This window comes from Cebus imitator, unplaced genomic scaffold, assembly GCF_001604975.1.
Source record: "Cebus imitator isolate Cc_AM_T3 unplaced genomic scaffold, Cebus_imitator-1.0 Scaffold197, whole genome shotgun sequence".
In the NCBI taxonomy this organism is placed as follows: Eukaryota; Metazoa; Chordata; class Mammalia; order Primates; family Cebidae; genus Cebus; species Cebus imitator.
Genome location: NW_016107512.1, coordinates 589,235 through 598,320, shown reverse-complemented (window position 1 = coordinate 598,320; position 9,086 = coordinate 589,235). Strand labels below are relative to the sequence as shown.

At 39.6% G+C, this 9,086-nt stretch overlaps 1 protein-coding gene across 9 annotated transcripts in view; it reads left to right on the top strand.

Moving 5' to 3' along the window:
- USP49 (ubiquitin specific peptidase 49) overlaps nucleotides 1–9,086 on the top strand; it is a 105,250-nt gene that overhangs the window by 25,896 nt on the left and 70,268 nt on the right. For all 9 annotated transcript variants that reach the window (XM_037745281.1, XM_037745282.1, XM_017547247.2 and 6 more), the window contains one exon: nucleotides 3,824–3,892. The gene's annotated coding sequence lies outside the window, so the exon portion shown is untranslated. The remainder of the gene's footprint in view (nucleotides 1–3,823; nucleotides 3,893–9,086) is intronic.

Here is a 9,086-nt window from a genome sequence, read left to right as displayed (position 1 = left end):
AAAAAAAAAAAAAAAAAAAAAAGATAGGGCATTGTTGCTGTGACTTCACCTAGAAGTTAGTTTTTGGTATTAATATTTATTTATTTTTGAGACAAAGTGTCACTCTGTCACTCGGGCTAGAGTGCAGTGGTACAGTCACACATGGCTCACTGCAGCCTTGACCTCAAGTGATCTTCCTGCCTTAGCCTCAAGTGATCTTCCTGTTTTAGCCTCCTAAGTAGCTGGGACTACAGACTTGTGCCAAAACACACAGCAAATTATTTTTTGTAGATCCCTCTGTTGCCTAGGCTGGTCTCAAACTCCTGGGCTCAAGTAATCCTCCTGCCTTAGCCTCCCAAAGTGCTGGGATCACAGGCGTAAGCCAGTGCTCCCAGCCTGGTATATTTTCGAAGAGCAGAAACCTGGGTTTGTACCCTTGCTTTGCCACTTATTAGCTGTGGAACTTATGTATGCCACAGTTTCCTCATCTGTAAAATTGGAATAAAAATATCTACCTCACAGTTGTTGTGAGGACTGAATTTGTTAATATATGTAACAGCACTTAACTACATTTCTGGCACACGTTAAATGCTGTTACCAGTGTTAATGGCTATCATCATAGTCATCACCATTATCATCATTGTTATTATTTGGCAGAATACGAGTAAATTGAGTAAGGTTTCAAGAATGGATTTTCTTCTTTTTAAGCCCTGAAAATTGCTCTAAACTAAAGGTAGAAAGACAAAGGAAGGAAATTAAGTATTTGTTGATCATCAGCTATGTGCCAGGCAATGCACTGGTATTTTACTTGGTTCTCATTTAATCCTTACACAAGTGCTGTGAAGTAGATTAGAAAACAGGCTCAGAGAAGTTAAGGAAGGTCTTGTAAATAAATGGACACCATGATGATAACTGGTTTCTGTTACTGCACATCATGTGCTCTTTTCTTGCATGAGCCAGACAGTCCCTGAGTTCAGCATGTTTCACTAATAGGTAAGCTTGGAATATGCCCTCCTGACTTTGGGAACTTTATTTGTTTATTTATTTATTTGTTTATTTAAGATGGAGCCTTGCTTTGTCGCCCAGGCTGGAGGCAGTGGCTCAATCTCGGCTCACTGCAACCTCTGCCTCCCAGGTTCAAGTGATCTCCTGCTTCAGCCTCTTGAGTAGCTGGGACTACAGGTGCGTGCCACCATGCCCAGCTAATTTTTTGTATCTTTAGTAGAGACGGGATTTTACCATGTTGGCCAGGCTGGTCTTGATCTCCTGACCTTGTGATCTGCCTGCCTTGGCCTCCCAAAGTGCTAGGATTACAGGCATGAGCCACTGCGTCTGTTCAGGAACTTTTCTAATGACCATTTAAAGGGATGTCATCCACATTTTTAGTTAGTTTCTACTGTAGTGATTTGTTTTATATATCTGTAATTTCACTTCCCACCCATTTAAAAGTATATTGAAGTAGTGTAAATGATATATATATATAGAACATATTCGAATGTATGGGATCTTATTAATAGTTTTCAGCATTGAGCTGATTTATTTTCATTTCCCAGTTTTCTTTCTTTCTTTTTTTTTTTTTTTTTTGAGACGGAATCTTGCTCTGTTGCCCAGGGTGGAGTGCAGTGGCTTGATCTCAGCTCACTGCAACCTTTGCTTCCCAGGTTCAAGCAATTCTCCTGCCTCAGCCTCACGAGTAGCTGGGATTACAGGCATGCACCACCACACCCAGCTAATTTTGTATTTTTAGTAGAGAAGGGATATCACTATGTTGGCCAGGCTGGTCTCAAATTCCTGCCCTCGTGGTCTGCCCACCTCGGTCTCCCAAAGTGCTGGGATTACAGGAGTGAGCCAGTGGGCCCAGCCTAATTTCCTAGTTTTCAAGATCAGCATCATAATTACTGAAGTTGTTCCTCTTCATATTTATTAATATAACTGTTTCCTAGGGGTTTAAACTTAAACTCCATATGATTATATACATGTCCTAAGTGCTGCTTAGTGTAGAACTGATTATTATAGTCAGCTTTTGGGGAGCATCCCAAATTAATTAGAATAACTTGGATTTAAATGTAATTAAGTTAACTTTGAATGTTTTGGTGTTCTTATATTAAAAGTAGGGTCATTTGGATAGGAAAGAGGGACATTTTATGGATGTGAAGTGTCAGACAGTCAGACAGTCCCTTAGCTTTTAATGGATATGGTTGCCTCAGAACCCCCAACCTAGAACTAGAAGTTGTAAGCTCTCCCTAAAAATATTTGTGTATTTGCTGGGTTTCATGATCTTGTAACCTTTTCTGCCTCCTGGGACTTACTTTCTTATCTCGTACCATTGATTTGCACCATAGTGCACCCACATGTGAAACTTGGCTCCCTCTTTGATTTTCAGAAAGGCCCTATTCACACAGGGCATTTGCAGATTTCGTGTACCTACCTGAAGAAAGGGGGCAAAATAGAGTTGGAGTGATCCTTTCTTTGCATTAATGCAAACAACTTCCCTAGTAAAACATTCCTGTTCTTAAAATCTTTCAGACCTCCCTTGACCCAAGAGCTTCACCTCCACCTAAACCTAGCTTTGCTCTATTATACTAACTCTTTTCTTTTTCTTTCCCTCTCCTCCTCATTCTTCTCCCCATTCCTTTCAGCGATATAAAACCAAATTCTTCTCTGTCTAATGCAGACCAATTTCCCTTTCTTAACAACCATTCTAGGATCTTGACAGCCATTCTGCAGCAAACCACCCACTCCAAGGGGACTGGACATGAGTGATGGGGGCCCATATTATGGGAACATATTTTCTTAAAGAAAGTTTCTTTCAAGAGGAATTCTTGTATTAGCTGTTAGGATGACACAATAGGGAATTTTCTTTCCTCTTACAATGGTGGCCCAGCTTGCCGATCTCAAGCTTTATTGAGTCCTGCTTCCTAATAAAGTGTCAGAAACCTTAAACATGCTTATACATGTAATTTGTCCAAATCATAAACTCTAGATGTCTTTGACTAATATAATGTCCTTGTGTACAGAATATACACTGCTTTTAAAGAAGCATGCTGCTTACATATAGATCATAAACCCACTTAGCACAAAAGAGTTACCTCATGTCATCCTGTGTTCTTATATATTTCACTTACGCAAAAATAGTTTTAGCTTTTGATACTCGAGTATTTTTGTTACCATGAATTTGTGTGTTTTTTTCTGACAGTTTCAGATTGTCTGCAAATATAATCTGTAATTTTTAAGACCTAAAACAAATGCGGAAGTGCATTTTTTCAGGAAGTAAACCTTTAATACTTCCATTTATAGATCAGTCTACCCGTAAGTGACTGACTCTTTGGTCACTCTTAGCTAAAGAAAAAGATCACAGTTTTTTTCACTTTTTTTTTTTTTTTTTTTTTTTTTTTTTTTTTTTTTTGAGATGGGGTTTTGCTTTTGTTGCTCAGGAGGGAGTGCAGTGGCGCGATCTTGGCTCATTGCAACCTCTGTCTCTCAGGTTCAAGTGATTCTCCTACCTCAGCCTCCTGAGTAGCTGGGATTACAGGGCCTGCCACCATATCCGGCTAATTTTTTTGTATTTTTAGTAGAGATGGGGTTTCATCATGTTGGCCAGACTGGTCTTGAGCTCTTGACCTGAGGTGATCCACCCACCTCGGCCTCCAAAAGTGCTGGGATTACAGGCGTGAGCCACCATCCCTGGCCCTTTTGTTTTCACTCTTACATCAGTTTTAAGGACTTGTAGGGAGTTTAATGCATTGTAATATACTCCTTTTTTGAATTTGTAATTATAATTCATGAAGTTGCTTTTTTCTTGGTATGTATTAGCTCAGCCTTACAGATTGTTTCCCACTTGTAGGTAATAGAGGAAACCTAACCAATGACTGTGGAATAATATGGAAGAAGATGGAAAAAACTTGTTTAATGGGTAAGAAATAAAAACTGTAATAAAACATTATTAATGAAAGCTGTGTATAGAACTGGTATTATGTGTGGCTGAGGTTGGCATACTATGAGGATAATTGGTCAGTCACTGTGTCTTACCCTGTTCTGAACTTTTACTGCTTGCTTTCATCTTAACCTTGTGAATTTTTTCGTGCCATGAATTAACTTAAGCTAAGAGGGGACACAGCCATGTTTTAAGTTAAAGTGGTACCTAGAGACCAGCAACCATACTAAAACAAGTCTAGGATAAGTCTTAAAACTTAATGGTGGTAAGATAGAGATCATAGCTATCATAATCTGTCAAGAGTAATTACCCCTTCTTTTTCTCCAAATACTGTGAGTTGCTGTGATGTTTTGTCTTACCATGGGGATCCTGTACATTTGAGCAAGTACAAATGTGTGTCTGGTGGTAATCAAATTGAATTCCACTTTGGGAGGCTAAAGTGGGAGGATGGCTTGAGGCCAGGAATTCTTTAATTTATTTATTTATTTATTTATTTATTTTTGAGACAGCATCTTGCTCTGTTGCCCAGGCTGGAGTGCAGTATCGTGATCTCAGCTCACTGCAACCTCTGCCTCCCAGGTGGCAGCAATTCTCTTGCCTCGGCCACCTAACTAGTTGGGACTTATAGGCACCCACCACCACGCCTGGCCAATTTTTGTATATTTGTAGAGACTGGGTTTTACCATGTTGGCCAGGCTGGTCTCAAACTCCTGACCTCAAGTGATCTGCCTGCCTTGTGATGGGATCTGCCTACCAAAGGGCTGAGATTACAGGCGTGAGCCACTGCATCTGGCTGAGACCAGGAATTCTAGACCAGCCTGGGCAACATAGAAATAACCCATCTCTACAAAAACAAAAAACAAAAATGAAACAAAACAAAATTAGCCAGGTGTGGTGGCTGGCTACTTGGGAGGCTAAGGTGAGAGCATCTCTTGAGCCCAGAAGATTGAAGCTACAATGAGCTGTGATTATTCCACTGCACTCCAGCCTGGGCAACAGAGCAAGACCCTCTTTTAAAAAAATAGAATTCTGGCCGGGTATGGTGGCCCACGCCTGTAATTTCAACACTTTGGGAGGCTGAGGCGAGTGGATCACCTGAGATCAGGAGTTTGAGACCAACCTGACCAACATAGAGAAACCCCGTCTCTACTAAAAATACAAAATTTGCCAGGCGTGGTGGCACATGCCTATAATCTCAGCTACTCAGGAGGCTGAGGCAGGAGAATTGCTTGAACCCAGGAGGCAGAGGGTGCTGTGAGCTGAGATTGTGCCACTGCACTCCAGCCTGGGTGAAAAGAGTGAGACTCTGTCTCAAAAAAAAAAAAAAAAAAAAAAAAAAAAAAAAACTAACAAAAAAAAAAAAAAAAAAAAAAAAGAATTCTATAGAAAGCCCAATAAAAGATATGACTAAGTTTATGAGATATAAAAGTTTTTTAAATTATACAAGTTTATACACTCATCTCAATAGTTTATAAGAGATAACTGTAAGCTGCTACCTGAATCTTACCCTTTTCCTGGAGTCTATTAAGTATATGGCATGCATTTGTGCCACCTTCTTTGCCTAAAGGTTAAAAACATGGATTTGGAGCCATGCTGTTTTTAACCAGTCACTATTAACTTGGCATTTGTGCGTGTTATCTCTGTGCCTCAATTCCTTGGATATAAGGTGAGGACAATAAAATGCTATCTCATAGCAATTGATTAGCGATTTTAATCCATATTAAAAAAACTTGAAATAATGTCTGAAACCAAGTAAGTGTTCAGTAAATGTTAGCTATAATTCCCATATGTATTCCAGTTAGCATTTTTATGGACCAGCCACATGAATTTTAGGTACCAACCACATGAATTTTTCTCTGATACATTCCAAGAGTAAAACTATCTCAGATAAGGTTAACCATGGTGGCAAAAGGTTTTTAATTTTTTTCATGAAAAGTTTTCCTTTTGGCTTCATCTCTGAGTATGCTGCTGGACTATGTGTGAGAATGAAGTTCTATACCTTTACCTTTTACTGTGTATCTTACGGTGTATATGATGCTTATAGTTATATGTGAATAAACAACCATCTTCAGCCTAACATAGTTTCATCTTGCCTGTAAAAGTATCTTGTCAAAGCAGGTTACACAGTTCTCTTGTTTCTAGATAGCTGTGTCAAATGCTGTGTTGTGACTCTGTCAGTCTATTTTGGAGGGCATGCCTTCCTGAGTTTCTTTTCTTTTTCTCTTCTATTCTCTCCTCTCTTGTCTTTTCTTTTTCTGAGACAGAGTCTTGCTCTTTTGCCCAGACTGGAGGGCAGTGGTGCAGTCTTGGCTCACTGCAACTTCCACCTCCCAAGTTTAAGCAATTCTTGTGCCTCCACCTCCCAGCTAGCTGGGATTACAGGTGTGTGCCACCATGCCCAGCTAATTTTTGTATTTTTCGTAGAGATAGGATCTTGCTATGTTGGCCAGGCTGGTCTTGAACTCCTGGCCTCAAGTAATCCATTTGCCTCAGCCTCCCAAAGTGCTGGGATTACAGGCATGAGCCACTGTACCAGGCTTAAGCTTATAAATTTCCATTTACCTGAGGTCAAGAACAATTTGTAATGGACCAATTGTAATAAATTTTTTTTTTTTTTTTTCTTTTTGCACACAGGATTATAGTAGTTATTTCATTTTTTATTTGATTTAAAGAGACAGAGTCTTGCTGTATTACCTAGGCTGGCCTTTAACTCCTGGACTCAAGTGATCCACCTGTCTGAGCCTCATGAGTAGCTGGGACTACAGGTGCTCACCACTGTACCTGAACTAGAATCATAGTAGTTTTGAATGTATCTTTTATACTGTTTTTATGGCTTGTCAGAGCTTTATTAGGTGGTATAAACAACTACTTTAAAAAGGAAGGGCACTTAGAAACAGTCATCTATTTTTATTGTTTCCTGTTATCTGAGTGTTAAAAATTAAAAAAAAAGAAAAAAATTAGAAACAGGCCGGGCGTGGTGGCTCATGCCTGTAATCCCAGCACTTCCAGAGGCAGAGGCGGGTGGATCATGAGGGTCAGGAGTTTGGGACCAGCCTGACCAACATGGTGAAACCCCATCTCTACTAAAAATATAAAAATTAGCTGGGCATGGTGGCATGTGCCTGTAATCCCAGCTACTTAGGAGGCTAGGCAGGAAAATCACTTGAACCCTGGAGGCGGAGGTTGCAGTGAGCCGAAACTGCGCCACTGCACTCCAGCCTGGGCGACAGAGCGAGACTCCATCTCAAAAAAAATTTAAATAACAAAATAAATAAATAAATAAAAACAGAAGTTAACATTTACTAGTATGTATTGTGTGTCAGGCAATGTTTTAAATACTTTGCTCATTTATTCATTATCTCATTTAATCCTGTCATTCACTTATGAGGCAGATACTGTTATTGTCTTCATCTTAAAGCTGAGAAAAGTGAGGTGCCGGATTAAGTAATTTCCCCAAAGTCACATTGCAAGTGGCAGCTTCAGGATTTAAACCTAGGCCTATGCTATTGACCAGGGGAGTGCTGGCCTAGCTAATGACTCTTAGAAGGTGTACTAGGGTAGTGAGAATTTAAATAAGACATAAAAAACAAGTATCTCCTGAAAAAGTCACTGTAACTATTTGTTTTTGTTTGCCTGTGTGAAGAAAAATTTGAAATCATGTATCTTCTAAAGTGTGGGAAAAATGATGACATGAGATGATTATTCATAAATAATTATTTTTCTTGACCATGCTTAAATGAATATAGCTATTTTGCTTCATGATGAATCATTTATAGTAGACAGAAATCACCTAACTAGGTAAAGAACAATGTATGTTTAGAAAGGATTGGAGTTGATTTGTCCGTTGTCATTTAGCTGCTATTCATAGAAACATGCAGATGGAAAGACTGCGCTATGCAGCAGTTTGGAACTGATTGATAATTGGAAATTGCTCTTTCGTCCTGCTAAATAATATTTGAGTGACAGTCATCAGAAAGTTGTACAAGAGAAGAAAAGCCAGGAGAAAAGTGACTTATGGGTCTTATAATTAGAATGTGATGGCCTAAAGAGTAAATGCGCATTAACAATTGACATTTATATAGGAAGTAGGAGGAATTGTAGTATGTGGTTTTTGTTCTGGGGTCTGGCTTTTCTTCTCTTCAAATATCAATTCATTTCTTGTTAAAATATGGTGAAGTACAGAGTAAGTGACAGTTAAAGTAACAACAAGTACGCTAACAAAATGTCTTGGCCTTCCTCTAAGTGTGGCTGCATGTAGTCACTGATGTTTTTCTCTCTTTCTCTCCATCTTTTTTATGCCTTTCCCTTACCTGAGAATCTCTTCTGAATATTGATCAAAGTTATGGCCCTTAGTATACATATTTTTTAAAACAATGTCTTAAAGAGTGGTCTAGGGGCCCCCCAAAACCCTTTCAGGGACCGATCAAGTTAAAACAATTTTCATAACAATACTGGAATTTCTACCCTCATTCTCTTATGAATGTGCAATTAAGTTTTCCAAAGGCTACATAATGTGCAACTGATTGAAGGCAGAAGCAGATAGGAGAATACAGCTCTTTTCCTTAACCCAGACATTAAAAAGATTTACAAAAATGTAAAATAAGGCCATTCTTCTTATTAGATTTGCTGTGATAAGCACTGTGGTCTGTTTCTATCTCAGAGCATTGTAATGATCCCAGCGTGGACTAGAATGCCTTGTTGCCCTTTCCCACTGATATGTACCAAACTCGGGAAACTCAGAATGTTTGTATGAGTTGTTCCCAACTTTGGACAGGCCCTTTCATGTTCTTTCAGCCCTTTTTTTTTTTTTTTTTTTTTTTAGACTCAGTTTCACTCTTGTTGCCCAGACTGGGGTGCAATGGCGCGATCTCGGCTCACTGCAACCTCCATCATCCGGGTTCAAGCCATTCTCCTGCCTCAGCCTCCCGAGTAGCTGGGATTACAGGCTTGTGCTACCATACCCGGCTAATTTTGAATTTTTAGTAGACACGGGGTTTCCCCATGTTGATCAGCCTGGTCTTGAGCTGCCAACCTCAGGTGATCCACCCACCTGAGCCTCCCAAAGTGCTGGGATTACAGGCATGAGCCACCTCGCCTGGCCTGAGCCTTTTGTTTTGCAGTATTAACTGAACACCTACCATGTTCTAGCCCTGTTCTATAAAAGCAAAAAAAA